We start from the raw sequence: 16202 nt of genomic DNA on the forward strand, positions 1-16202 counted from the left end.
GCGCTGCATGTAGTTCCAGTTATTGTGGGTAGCTTTAAGCTCCTTGTGATCACAGTACATGGCAGGCTCCGCGCTGCATGTAGTTCCAGTATTTGTTCAGAGCTCTACACTTACAATATAATACACACACACACACACCAATACATGGCAAGCTCCGCGCTGCATGTAGTTCCAAATGTTATGGGTAGCATTGCGCTCCTTGTGATCACAGTACATGGCAGGCTCCGCGCTGCATGTAGTTCCAGATGTTATGGGTAGCATTGCGCTCCTTGTGATCACAGTACATGGCAGGCTCCGCGCTGCATGTAGTTCCAGTTATTGTGGGTAGCTTTAAGCTCCTTGTAGTCACAGTACATGACAGGCTCCGCGCTGTATGTAGTTCCAGATTTTGTGCGAAGCATTGCGCTTCATGTGACTACAGTACATGTCAGGCTCCGCGCTGCATGTAGTTCCAGTATTTGTTCAGAGCTCTACACTTACAATATAATACACACACACAATACATTCAAAGCTTCGCCTTTAGGCGCCATTAACCATTGTTGATATCACCGATGATGACGATGATGAGTAATAATTTGAAAGTCGGTGTGAAAAGTTACAAACCGTGAAGGGAAAAGAGTTTGAATACAACAAATGAAATAACAACGCAGTAAGTAATTTGCAAAATTACTTGTCGAATTGTTCGCGCGAGAACGCGCTCGTTGTCAGAATGGCCGTGTGAGAGAATCATAACAGAGTAGTTGTTATGTGGCTATACCTTCCTATTATAATGTACTCTATTGTGTACAACATAATGTCGATATTGAATTGATATGAAATGCATGGGCTTACGGGCCATGCTATGGTTTATATTCCTTGAGTCAGTAGCTCGATGATATAGTCTCGGTACTACCATCGACCGCGCAAGGTGTGCGCACTGAGTCATTATTTAATATTATTTCACATATCTACCTAATTATAATTAATTATGGAGAGTTATTTAAATTCTCCGACATATATTTGTAAAATTAGCAAGCTGCAAGAGTGTTAGGTATTATTTAATCCCTCTTAACATTGAGCGAGGTCACGGGCAGATTGAGTAATTAAGGTCAAATAATATAACGAATAAATCGCGTTTAATTACGTTGCTTATTATTTCATTTCTAAAAAAAGGCGAGTGGCATATTTATAAATAAAAAAAAACAATATTTTATATGTTGTTTTTATTATTGTTAATTAAATTATATCTAATAATACATTCTATTATTATTAAGGAAATATAAGACATTTTTTAACAAGTAACATAGGCTATAAATTCTTCATTGTTATTAGTTAGGCTAGTAAAATATGTTAGCGTAGTATCTTTATAAGTATAAGGGCCGATTTTTCAATGCTTGGATAAAACTTATCCGTCCAATAAATGATTACACGATAATATTAAAATGTCACGTAAACTGTCAAATACGGGCAATTAGAATACGTTTTTAAAATGGTAGTTTTATACATTAATCGACAAATAAGTTTTAACCAAGGATTGAAAAATCAGCCCTTATACAAATATCGTATGATTTATTTATCCGTAACTCACATAAACAACGCTTGGATTGGCAAAACAAACATGATCCGACCATTAAAAGAAAATAATTAATAATATACAAAATACACATTCCCCAAAACTCAAAACGGGACAAGACTTATCTTTCGCGTTATAAATACAAATCCATAGAAAGATCGTTAATAAAAAATAAGGATCCTCATCAAATTGGGTGGCTTCATTCCAAAATCCAAAGGTTTTGTTTTTGTAACGCTGACTCTCATTCCACGTATAAACATCTGGGTTTAGAACAATCCTAAATATTTGTCTTTTATTACCTTCCATTCAAATAAAATTCTGCCATTCTATGCCATTCATTAACCTCACAAAACGTGCCAATTAGGATAACGTATAAAGCGCCTTATTCATGCATTTTGTAGGGCTGTCAACAATATATTTTTAAATATAAAAAATGCTGAAAACATTGCTTTCATGTAAAAGTATGTACCTTCCTTCTTCTATGTTATTAGTTTTTATTTTTTTCCGTTAAATTTAAGATACTACTTATTTGTAGTGCTACAGATTGCTCATATTTTTTTAATCCTATTAGGTACGGCAATGGGCTACTGCCTCCGTATTTATAAATTGTAATTAATATTGTATAGAATGATGATTAATGACGATATTATGTGCTGCTGCTATTATATTTTAAACCAAATGTCTCGAACATTTGTTTAACGTAATAAACGTAATAACTTAAGTATATTTACAGTATTTGAAAAATAAAGCCAAAGAACGTTATCACTTATTCGTTTCTTAGGAAATCTCTTTTCTAGCAATCGACAACCCTTGAATGACCCCATTGCAATAACCCAGTAAATTGCAATAGGCGTAAATACATGAATGGAATACTTGATTCTCTCATTCTTATTCAATGTGCGTGACAGAGATAGATATATACCAACATTCCAAAACGTGTAATAGCGAAAACCAAACAAATTGGATATATTTGCTTACAAATTGCTTTCGCGGTTTATATGTGAATATATGAATTCATATAAATTATAATTTCATATCAATTTTTATCAGTCATATGAAGCGGGATAATTATTTATACCAAAAAAATAACCACCTTCAAATTATCAAACTAAACCAAATTAAACGGGCATACGTGGGACGGGAGGCACCAACTTTACTTTACATAAAATAATAACCATCTCTCAAATAAAGAATCATACGAAAGTTCTAAGATAAAAAATAACGCACCTAATTAATATCTCTACTCTACATATCTTCTACAATACGAATTTAACTATAGCAAACACAAAAGTAAGTATATGACTGAAGTCTACATTACAACTTACAATGTACTAAAAGCAATACAAGAACTCAAACACTTGAGAATTTAACTTTTAAGACCAATTTGTAAGGCGCGAAATTTCCAGAAGCAATTTCTTACAATCTTTGGAAACTTTGGTTGTAAATTTTAAGTGCACACACGGTAAAACAGCTTAAATAATGTACTGGAAATAGAGATTTTATAAACTTTTCTGTATTAGGTAATTCTATTTTTATCATACATTTATTTGAACTAACTTCTATAGACGTAAGTATATAATAGTTTTATAATAATAATACACAATTGGAAAAAAAGTAAAAATTAAGAAAACCTTATTGATTTACATTTCATTTCTATTTTACTAATATTATTTATTAATTTAAGCTAGCTTAAAAATATGAATTATGAGCAATTTAAAAGCAGTTGATGATGATGATGAAAAGTAATTGACACTATTAACACTTTAATTACATAGCTGTAAAAACTTTAAGAAATCCGTCAAGTATCCTTTTACAAGAATTAATCACTTTAGTTAAATCCTTTATTGATATAACTAATTGAAGCTTATTTCGTTAAAAGGGTTCAGTTTCGAGATCTTAATGAGTTCACAGACGTTAAAATACTTGTAATAAATATTCATGTTACTTATAGATCATTATCATATAAAATGACTATCTTCCCGCCCAAGTCTTCGCCCGCCTAGTTAAACCACTTACTTCTACTTTAATAATAATAAGTACCTTTGTATATTTAAATATACATTAATCATACAAAGAAACATTCCTCATACATCTATAAATAGAAACAATATAAACAAAGTACAAAAAAAACACAACCAAGTCTTCTTTCTACGCAAGCTGCTGAAAATTTCCCCTAAAATTTCATAGTCAGTATATTATTTATATTATCTATAGTTTAACCAACCAAGACATTTTTGCATAATGTCCTTATCTCCAGCTATTATGTTCCAAGTTTGTAAATCAGGTCCTGGGTTTTTGTGTTGGTAGCTTTTTATTTATGAATATGAAAAAGGTTAGGCTGAAAATGTGTTGTACTAAATTGAGGTCGCCCATGTAAGTTATTCACAATTTAAGTGGGTTGTAGTAAAAAAATTTGTTATTGTTATTAAACCGATAAATTGTATGATTTAAAATAACAATGACTTTCAAAATTTATTTGAACTTAATAGGTACGTATATTTTGGCCTTCATAATAGCATTTGTGTTCGCGTTTGTATTTTTTGTATTGTTTGCGTAAAATTTTTCTTAATATATTATTAATTCTGTTTAATGAAGAATCCAAACTTGTTCCCCAACATCGTTAGAACTGGAAATGAAAGCTAGTTTACAATTTAATTTAGACTTAATCAACTCAAATAAGATTTTCACTGGAAATCAGTGAACGAACATTTCAGTTCAATCCACTATCCAGTTACTAGCGGTCCGCCCCGGCTTCGCCCTCGCATAAGAACCATCCTCGTACTTCAAGGAATAATAAAAAAAGAATTATCGAAATCGGTTCAGCCGTTTACACGTGATGCCGTGACAACGCGAAACGGGTTTCATTTTTATATATACTATATAGTATATAGATTTAAAACTTTAGTGGAAATATAAAATGCCGTCCGAATTATTTCAGTGTTTAACGATTTCATTGAATTCATTTAAAATGTAAAATAGACTATAAAAGTTAAATTGTGTAATAAAATACACAATATAAGAATTCTGAACATTGTGAAAATAAAAAAAAATGATTCTGTAATTTGAGAAGACATTCAAATCGTGTTCTCAAACAAAGAATCAATACTTATGTAATTTCTTGTTTAGTTTCTCGAAGTTTCTCGAAACATAAAAATATATCCTCTGTTTAAAAGTTGGTTAAAAACACGTTAAAAATGGCAGAAATATTCGTCTTACCACAAACTACTTTATTACCTTATCTATGTTTCCCAAGTTTATGTTCTCATTAAAGTTAAGCTTCAGAGTAAAAACTCATTAGCTCTTACATTCTTATTTTTCCTTTAAAATAAAGAAAATGTGCATTTATTGAACGTTATTAATAAACTGCCAACTTTTCTAATTATATTTTCACTGTTTATAATAATGATACTTTCTTTACCAAATGAATATTAATAATATAAGTTATATTATATCTAGGTAAGTATATTATGTATTATTTATTCATAAATAGGTAATAATTTTTTCTTATCTTTTGTTACAAATATTATTATTAATGTTTGAAAAGGAAAAAAATATAGCAATAAATATAACTTTAAAGTGATAATATTTTCAATTAACTCAAGAAACCGAGTGGTTTGACCGAGAATAAGAAAGCTTTTTATGCACGTTATCTTACAAGGTTCTCATAAAAAAAACGTATTTATTATGAAGCTCTCTCAATAATGTAACAGATATGACAATGAATACACAAAACGTACTTAAATTCGAGTACAGATGGTACAAATAAAGCGAAAAGAAATTACATTATTTTGCCTACTTTGTGGTAACAGGGATTCATAAATAAGTATATTTTAAACAGAAATATCATATTCATAACTTTTGTTACAGTTTCTCCACATGCAAGGTTTCATTTCAAATGAAATGAAATATAAAAAATATGTTTATTGTTTTCGTCTAACGGTGCGTTTACATCAAACGAACATAGAGCTAGAGCTAGAGTAAGAGCATTCTTGTGATCTTTTAGTGTAAACGAAAACTCGTATTCAGTATTGTTCAGTATTAGAACATTGAATCATTGAGATAATATTAATAGGAGACGACACCGCCTACATCACTTATGTTCCACTCAACATACGTCATGTGACATATGTTGAGCGGTATTTTTTAATGGTTTTAAAGTGAAACGCATCAAACATGCCTTCGTGTGTGTTACGATATTGCACAAATAATACAAATAATACGGAAAAGTGCAAAGGAATACTTTCATCGTTAAGTACCTAACTAGATAATAATTTTTAAAACTTAGAGCAAAAAAATGGCGCACAGATTTTGTTCGTGGTGTCTCCTCCATACGTAGTAATATTAGCTCAATGCATTGAATAGAATCTTTTCGAACGCACTAAGAACAACGAAAGAACGAAATAACGTCTGTTTAAACTAAAAGAATTTGACATAGTCGGGTTAGAATGAGCATCGCTCGTTTGGTGTAAATACACCGTTAAAAGAGAGCATGTTAACGTTTGTATGTCGTGGTATTTCATTGTATTGCGTTGTGAACGACTTCACGCGTCGTTTAATCGTCGTCTGTAATTGAACAGTTGTTTTTCATTACAATTTCTAAAATATTATGTGAATGAATTTGTGTATTATATATGTTATATATGTATTTTGTAGAGCATAATATAATGATGTTTTACTAATGAATAACAATCCGGTAAAAATTTCCTTATATTTCCATAAATAAATACAAATAATTTGGAAAATCCAAAAGTGCACGCCTCATAATTTTATTTAATAAATATTTATTAATTATTATTTTTGTTTATTTAATAACAATTAAACCACATCGAATCAGACCCTGAAAAATGAAAGGGTTCTATTCCTGAGCATACTCAAGCGTAAGAGAAAAAAAAAGACTCGATTAGTAAAGTATTTCGGTCGCTATCGTGTTAACAAGAAAAAGGATCCGCACATACAGACACACGGACGTCCAAGACAGAACTTTTTTAAACTGTTTTTTAACTAGTTTAAATAACAAAAATGACATCAAAAATATCATGAACGTTAAAAATAGTGTTTTTTCTTAATATGTGTGTGTATGTATTATCTTACAAGTGCAATGTATGATACATAAAGACATTTTAAGTTTGAAAAATCAGATGTTTTGCGCGAAGTGACAGTAGTACCCACCTCAACGCTTCGCTTATGAGGCGTGCAATAAACAATAAAAGTAAGTACAACATTACCTAGAAAGTCTGCTTTAAGTATTCGCTTAGATAGCAGTACATTTTTTTCTTCAGATAACACGTTTATTCATCCATTTCATGCAAAATATTTAAATTAAAGTTAATTTCCACTTTCCACAGAGACCTAGCCTATAATCTCTAAAAGCAACAGGATAATAATCTAAAGGTATAACATAGTAGATTCAATTTTCGCAAGCCTGCAATCCCAGTTCACGTGAATAAAATATCTCCTTTTAGATACGGTCATACCGTTAAATAGGCCAACCTCGCCTGAAAATCTGGACATCATAAAAGAATACAAAATACGCAGGATAGGAAAGTTCGGATAATTCGAAATTTACGTGTACGGAAGTTATTTCACTTTGATTTTAAACTCAAACATTTATTTATTCAATTATACTTCTTCTAGAAGCACTTTTTAATCGTCATTTATAATTTAATAGCATTCCGCCCGCGGCTTCGCCCGCTTTCTCTAAAACCTAATAAATTATATACTAAAACCTTCCTCTTGAATCACTCTATCTATTACAAAAAACCGCATCAAAATCCGTTGCGTAATTTTTAAGATTTAAGCGTACATAGGGACATAGGGACAGAAAAAGCGACTTTGTTTTATACTATGTAGTGATTTGGTCAAATATGGACACAAATATAGTACTTGCATATAGTTTTTACATACATCTCTGAATTTTGTACCTTTATAAGAAATACAAAAAAAATATACGGATGAAGCTCTCTTATCTTTACGTTAAATTAAGCTCGGAATATAGGACAGATTGGGTTCACCTCCGCTTTTTTCAAACAGGCTTTTCTGAGATTTTTTTATCACGATGAATTCTTTTTAAATCAACAAGAAGTGGGTATTCTCGTAGGTATTTTGGTTTTCATTACGCGATACACATTGTGTGGTTTAAGGTCAGTCTTATAATTATTATATCTTTAAACCTTATCTTTAAAGGAAAGGTTTGTAATTATGTAGGTTTTCACGCATAAACTACTGGACCGATTTTGGTGAAATTTGGCACAGATAATCTTTAGACCCTGAGAAAGAACATAGGCTACCTTTTATTGCGAAATATGTACCACGGGCGAAGCCGGGGCGGACCACTATTAGTTAATACAAACCTAAGTTTCAATACAAGGACTGTAATATTCGAATAGTAGAACTTGTCGTAGAACACAGAAGACGTTGCAGTGAGAAGGTTCTATAATAAGGTAATGTGTCTTTCTTTGAAAAATACGTAATTTTAATATCCTGTCTGTAATAACGTACAATAAAGTATTTTATTTACCCATTCTTACGAATGAAATGAAAAACATATTATTATTTACAATAAGGTTTCTATATTATTCAATGAGTTATAGAAAAGAAGTTAGCTATGTTAATTGCCTGTCGTATTTTGTTTTGCAACAAACTTCTTGCTCGAATAACTTCGTGAAGAATGTTACATTTAGAAATAGTGACTGAAGTTAAAAATGAAAGCAACAATTTCTAGAACGGTTCATTGTAATATATAGGTCGTTAAAAGGATTAAACGCAATGATATTTCGTAGGATAAAATACTTTATAACTTGTTGAGTAAGAACTACAGTCGCTTGCACATATCAACATTTTTTAAATTCCTTATTAAGTTTGTAAGTGCGTTTGTTCAACACGCCATCGCGTGTTAAAATAGGTTTAACCCAACGACACGTATTTGCTTCGTGAATTATTCGTGTTTTATAATTTTAAATTATTTTTATGATTGTACTATAAGGCTATTTTTAAAGGTTATTTCGTCAAGGATATTTGTCATGGTTGTTAAGTACCTAAATGTTTTAATTAATAACAAATAGGTATGTTTATCCCGATTTTATTAGATGTTTATTTATCGGAATTGACAGACCCTGCAGCTTTTTATGTAGAGACCGCGTTCACTCATGTAGGTATAGGGCCCCCAGGGAAGAGACCACTGTGTTATGTCAAGGGACGAGGTTCCACATGAAATGTACATACATTAAAGTCCAGTTTTTTGCGGAGAGCTCTGAACTAATAGCTTGCTTATTATTTATTAAGTACTAGCTGCTCCGCGCGGTTTCACCCCCTAGCTACACTCCTGTAATTGGTCGTAGCGTGATGATATATAGCCTATAACCTTCCTCGATAAATGGGCTATCTAACACGGAAAGAATTTTTCAAATCGGACTAGTAGTTCCCGAGATTAGCGCGTTCAATCAATCAAACAAACAAACTCTTCAGCTTTATAATATTTGTATAGATAATGAACACTTGTGCATGCAAGTGTTTTATCTTTCAATTCCAGTATTCAGACGACAGACAGTTCATGCTGCCTCCTCTTGACCTAGGCTGTTATTGAAATGTTTAATAATTAATTTTGTTTTTGTTTTAGCTATGTGTACATTGTAGTTCAACATATTATGATATTATCCTCTAGAGCCTAGAGTCTAGACTAACAGTCTGTTGTCAAATGTTCAATCGTAATACATATATATTTAAATTTATTTAACACTAGCGGTCCGCCCCGGCTTCGCCCGTGAGCCCGATATTTACGTTTTCTCTACATAAGAACCATCCTCGTACTTCAAGGATCAATAAAAAAAGTATTATCGAAATCGGTCCACCCGTTCACACGTGATGCCGTGACAACGCGAAACGGGTTTCATTTTTATATCTTATATATAAAATTCTCGTGTCACAATGTTAGTCTGCATACTCCTCCGAAACGGGTGGACCGATTCTCATGAAATTTTCTGTGCATATCGGGTAAGTCTGAGAATCGACCAACATCTATTTTTCATATGTACCACGGGCGAAGCCGGGGCGGACCGCTAGTAATATATAGATTTAAATATACGTCATGTTCAACTTAACAGTAACCTGAATATCATCTTCATTATTAAATTCTAAGTTAAACATAAAATTAAATATATCCGACCGCCAGATAATTATAATATTTGTATTACAAAGTAATATGCGAGAGTATAATATTTTGAATTATAACATCATTGTTAGTTTTCCTTCCATTGTATTATTAAGATAATTACGTAACTTTTGTTTTAATAACATTGTCTGAATTAATTTTGGATTTGATTTAAATGGAATCTCAATGACTTAAAGAGAATATGTTCAGAATAATGAATACTAAAACAATATTCTGTTCAGTTATTTTAGGTGTTTATAAATTTAAATTCTTGATGAACCCAAAAATAGAATCAAGTCGAAAAATTTTCATTTCTTAATCGAAGTAAAATAGTTTTGGTTTTTTTTACTTTTTGACATTTCTTCATTGACTTAATTCTAAAAAGGAAAATTTCTTGATTACTTACCTAATGGATGGACAAAATTACTAAATTAAATGCAAAAACCTTTCAAGTTTTAAAAGAAATCAAGCGTAGATACATTAGGTTTATATAGGAAATTACGTTTTGTAATTTATATTTTAACGTTTCTTTCTTTAAATGTTCGAAAGGCTTTAAGTAATTGCGTTCTACTTTATACAGTTCAAGCTAAATACATTATGTATTTGTATTTAAAGTAATCCTATTACCTTTTTATCGCTATATGGTTTTAAAAGGCTTATGTCATTCTATACCTCTATACTTATGCTAAAACTTATAATATGGCTTGACTTATTGCTGTTCTTACGCTATTTTGTTACAATAATAATTAGGCTCATTTTTCGGGGTTTATTTATTAAATTGATGCGACCAGTGTGATGATTGTATGTACTCAAATTATTGTATAGTCATATTAGAAATTAAAATATTTGCACGAAAAAACATAAGTACTGTATCGCTTTCTATATTATTTTTCAGCTCTGAAAATAAAAGAGGGCATAATGTTTTAATCTAAAGGGTTATTTATTTATATTTAAATATTGAAGAAGAAAAGAATCCAGACAACAGAGGAAAGTAATGGAATTTTCTTTACCGAGTTACAGCTGCGTTCGCGCCTCACTGCATTCTTATTATCTTTATAGGGTTAGGCAACCCTATAAAGATGCTAATTAGATTCAATCCCATCGGATCTCTTATAAAAATAAATATTTTAGAAGCTTCACAACGAATTTTAATCATCTGCTTGAAGATGAAATAGATACACTTGTTTACCATTCTTTAGTATCTAGAAAATGTTGAGTAATATTATATCGAAACCCTATCATGATATTCTTCATTAAGATTAAACTTCTCGTACGTAATTTTATACTTTAATAGTTTTGTTAACTGTATTGTAAGTTTTATAACTCAAATAAAGAAGCAGACTACGAATACAACTATGCCAACTCTAAATTACATTATAACTTCTGTTGTCAGTTTACGTAATTTCTACGAAACATTTCGTAGCGGCTTACATTTTATCGACTACGAAACACAGCGTTTATCCATTTACTCGTTACATACAATGAACAGTAATTCGCTACGTTAGCAATGTAGTCTTTGATTATTGTAACGCGGTGCGCTACGGCGTAGCTGTTCTGCTACGCGTAGCAATCGCTTGTAGCTATCGAGCGTAAATGTGCGGTAGACCGTTGCGAAATGTATAAAGCGTAATGGATTGAACGTTATACTATTTTATTTAATGCATTTTCACTACATAGTATAAAACAAAGTCGCATTCCCTGTCCCTATGTCCCTATGTCCCTTTGTACGCTTAAATCTTTGAAACTACGCAACGGATTTTGATGCGGTTTTTTTTAATAGATAGAGTGTTTCAAGAGGAAGGTTTATATGTATAATAACATCCATTAAATAGTGGAGAAGTACTGTTATTTTTGAGGTTTCTAATGTGATGTCGTAAAAAATTACATTTTTTCCGCTTACATTGCAAACGCAGGCTGAACCCTACGAGTTTTATCAAAATAATGTACTAAGTTTTATACACATTGAAAAGGTCTATAGAAAAGTCCGCGATGGTATATGTCTATCTCTTATGGATAACCCACAATAACTTTTTTTTGTCATTTACTTTTTACGACAAATAATGGCTAATTTTCGATGCGATTTTAACCAATACAGCATTAATCCTTAACCAATTAAATACCTTCAATACATTGTTCATTTAATATAGATCTATATGGGCCTTTACACCGTATGATTTAAGTGAATATTTTCGAAGATATTACAGATTTAAAAATTGCGGGACGTAGCATTTGCGGCGGTACCGGCCGGCCGCCCGGCTATATACCTATTTTATACCCGTGTGCGAAGACGGAGCGGGCCGCTATTTTTTTTATATACAACGTTCACAGTTTTCCTGTAGTTTATTTAGTATCAGCATTGCACCCGTGCGAAGCCGGGGCGGGTCGCTAGTCTTGTATAAAACAAAGTCATTTCCCACTTGCCTTATAGATATATTTTGAACACTACGCAACAGATATTTTTGAATTAATCAAACAGAATTACATCTCAGTTTGTTATTAATTAGAGAACGTTGTATTTGTAACGCAACATACGTATATGCAAAATACTAGTGACAACGGAATATGCAAATAATAGTTAATTAATTGTTAGTTATGATGTGGTAAAGGAAACATTGTGCAAACTGCTCCTTAATTAATAAGACTTTGCAGCAAAATTACTAATTGCATGAGACGTAATATTGAAATCGTTTTGGTATGAATATTTCTTCATCATCGTAATATTTTTTTTTAAAGGAAATAGTTTTACACCTCTTGCTTCAGATCCAATGTTACCCAATGTGTATCGTGATAATGTTGTTATATTCTGTACTGAACGTTAGAATTATAATATTACTAGTGGTCCACCTCGGCTTCGCCCGTGGTACCTACATGTTTAAACTATCCTATCTCTCAAGTTGGATCGAACTGCACATGGTGTGCGAATTTTATTATAATCGGTTAAGTGGTTTAGGAGTCCATTGAGGAGAAACATTGTGACACGAGATTTATATATACCTATTAAGAATAAACCTCTACAAAAAAGAGCCATCAAAATTCATTATATTCACTTCATAATCATTTAAATTAAACAGGACTCGGTCAGTGACGTCACGCCTACTGTTCAGATTAAAATGAATAAAAACAGATACAGATAACATAAACGCCAATTCATAAATGTTAATTTTGCGGATAAATAAATTGGACTGGTACATGTGACGTGATGGATTGAGGTTGTAATAAAGTATTGTTCCACGTGAAATTGAGCTAACAGAATTTTCGACAAGTTTGAATGATCGGTTAAACTTTCTGGTTGTACGTCAACAAAATGAATTGGTGGCTATTAGCTTGAGTAGCGCCCAAATTACTAGGGACAGTTGTCATATTTAGGACGTTAATTTTGGTAGTTAATGACTATGACTAAATATCTGTGGTATTTGGTACGTACCACTTAAGTGCAAAATGGTGATTTTTGAGTATGAGCGTTTGAAAGTTTTCACGGTTGCTACCCTGTTGCTACAGATCGGAATAAACTCTTGAGTAAAACAAATTTATGATATTTAAATGTTTATTATGTTCAAGTTTTGAACACTTACAAAAAAAATAAAAAAAATGTTCTAGTTCAAGAGTAATTGTTACTTAACATGTTTGTACCAAAAGAAAAAAATGTGAAAATGATGTGATAATGTCTAAAACGTGTGTACTTAAGTGGATTAGAGCATATTTATTTGTACTCTTAATTAGTATTTTTTCCTATTTTTACCTTAATGGAAAGGATTTTTCATTTTTTTTTTCGACGGAGACATAAACAGACATTAAAAAACAAATATTATGGAGAAACGTCTTCCATACAAATAAATTTAACCATATATAAAAACAAAAACGAATAGGAGTGTGATTTGCCACAAATAAGTACTCATAAAAAAGCCAGGAAATATTGTGATTTTCGTGCAATATGAAATTCTCTGATACTCTCTCTACAAAGTCAAATCCTAAAAGTAGTGTGTGTGTGTGTGTAGGTTCAGAAGTCACGGTAGTTCGCTTGCCTGCCGTGCTAGATGCTGCGGGATCGATCCCATCAACCGACATGTACCAATGTGTCTTTTTCGGATGCATAAGCAGATTCTCTAATAACCAGAGATACATCTTCTATAACAAGAAAACATCATCATTTCTAATAACAGGAAAACATAGTGATGGCAACCGGGATTTTGGTCTGAAATCACCAACCAGCAGTGAACAAGCGTGGTGATTACTGCTCATGCCTTCTCCTTGTGAGAAGATGCCCTTATCCTGCAAATAGTTTCGAGCTGGATCAAGTCAAATAAAATTTGTTTGTAAAACGTACCACTACAACATTCATTCATAGTCGTCATCACTGTCAGAGATCTTTGAATTTCAGAGCGTCGATATTGATAGGCTCATTAGAGGCCAATGGCAAAGCCACTTCGGAGACTTCTCTCTTTTCTCAGTTCTCTTAAACCAGAAATACAGAAACTCTTCATTTTCACTCAAAGAGTAGGTATTTAAAATCTACGTCATTAGACTTTTCATACATAAACCAGAAAATACAGTTCTAACCAAATGTAGTTTTGTCTGTTGCAGTATTTCTTTTGATAAAATGAGTAGGCAGTCAATAGTTTCGAAAATGGAAAGAAGTCAGATTCATTCATTAATTTTACATCATGGCGATTGCTGGTCATTTTCATTTATCTCGGGGAACGGAGATGGTGCTGTTTCTTTTTTGAATGAATCTTTCAATATCTGCTTAACAAGCAAGATATTATACCGTTTTTGACCTGGACAACACTGAATATAAAATAAGCTACTCTACTTCTTCTGCCAAACCGTTAATAAAAGACCATAAGCATGATGCGATTTCATCCGCACCTCTTTGAGCTATTCCTTCATACATAACATAATGGAATGTTCGTTTAGTAGTAACTTTACGGATTTTTAAATTAAAGGTCCAAAGTTTCTTTTATAAAAGGCTACAGATGCAGTTAAATTTTGAATCTGTAAACAAACAGCTTTTATCTTTTAGTTTCATAGTGAAATGTTGCCTTATGTTCCGATTTTTCTAAATCTATTCTAATCTGACACGAAAGAATGAATTTGAAGAGACAAAGAATCAAACCTTGTGCATGTAGGTATCGTTATTTGGCTTTTTAAACGTTTACCAATCTTTAAATCGATTTAAAGATTGGTAAACGTTTCTGAACACACTAAATCTAAGAGATCTTGCATCACATGCATGTTTCTTTATAGATAATAGGCTTCATACCTAATGTCTGAAGATTTAAATTATGTGCCAAAATACGTTATATTTAAGTAAGGGAGAAGACCTGTTAAGTTCACAAATAATTTTATTTGATTTGGTACAAATAAGTTAAGTGATGATAATAATTATTCAAGTTTGGTCTAATTATGTTAAGTGCTCTTACGTTGTAAATGGCCGTTCGTTGATTGAGTATTCGTTTTACAAGTCTATGTTAAGTTATATTAATATATTTGTATCAAATAAAAATATTTTTTTTTGTACTTAAGGGGTTTTGATACAACCTATTTAAGGTATTTCTACTATCAGTAGGCTTATGTGACATAGACCAAACGAAAGAGGACGTTTTTATCAGTATAGATGGCCAGAAAACAAAAAATGGCCATTTTTGCACTTACGAGGTATATACCAAACACCACAGATATTAAGTTTTCAATATGTTTGTTGAAAGTTCATAAGAGAAGTATTATTGTGAACAAAATAATATATGTAGTCAAGGGTTTTGATTGTTTATTATTTTATAACAATTGTTCATGGCTTTTTTTATTTTGAAGTATTCTCGTTTGCGATCAAGAATGTGACTTTATGCACTATGCACGTCTTTTTAAGTTTCATTTGTTTTCGTTTGATTAAAAATTCTTTGGAATTTATATTGTGTAGTCCTGTCGAGAAAACATACAAATATTAAAAATAATATAACAGCTTGTATCATAAAAAACTCTACGGTACGATTAGCCTTATTAAAGCATCATTCATTTCAATACTTACACAAGCATTTTCTTTTATTTTTTCTGCATACTAGCTTGTCAGACCCCAATTATTTATTATGAGCCCTCTTCACAATAAAGTTATATTTTATTTATTTATTACAATGAAAAGCGTTCAGATAATGATGTTTTTTCATAATCGGCCTAATGGTTGCAAATATCGACGATCCGGCCAAAGATCTTGAAGATGGCCAATTACATTTAACCCATACTAGATATTATAATATAATCTGCGCCAATCTTGTGCCAATACTCACTTGGTTGCGGCGAATGTTTCTTGGACATATCGTCATTAAGACATCTTTTGCAGATGCATGACGTCATTCACATGCGGTCGGCGCACCATCGGAAGATTCTGAAAAAAATAAAATTCTTTTCTGTATTTTCCACCGACTTCAAAAAGGAGGTTCTCAATTCAACTGTCTTGATTGATTGTTGATAACGAATTTTCGACTGGGGATTTTTTTTTTGTCTGAAAGTAGT

This window comes from Colias eurytheme, chromosome 22 (genome assembly GCF_061535395.1).
Source record: "Colias eurytheme isolate Ceu_HAF_F1 chromosome 22, ilColEury1 Martin Lab GWU primary, whole genome shotgun sequence".
Classification (NCBI taxonomy): domain Eukaryota; kingdom Metazoa; phylum Arthropoda; class Insecta; order Lepidoptera; family Pieridae; genus Colias; species Colias eurytheme.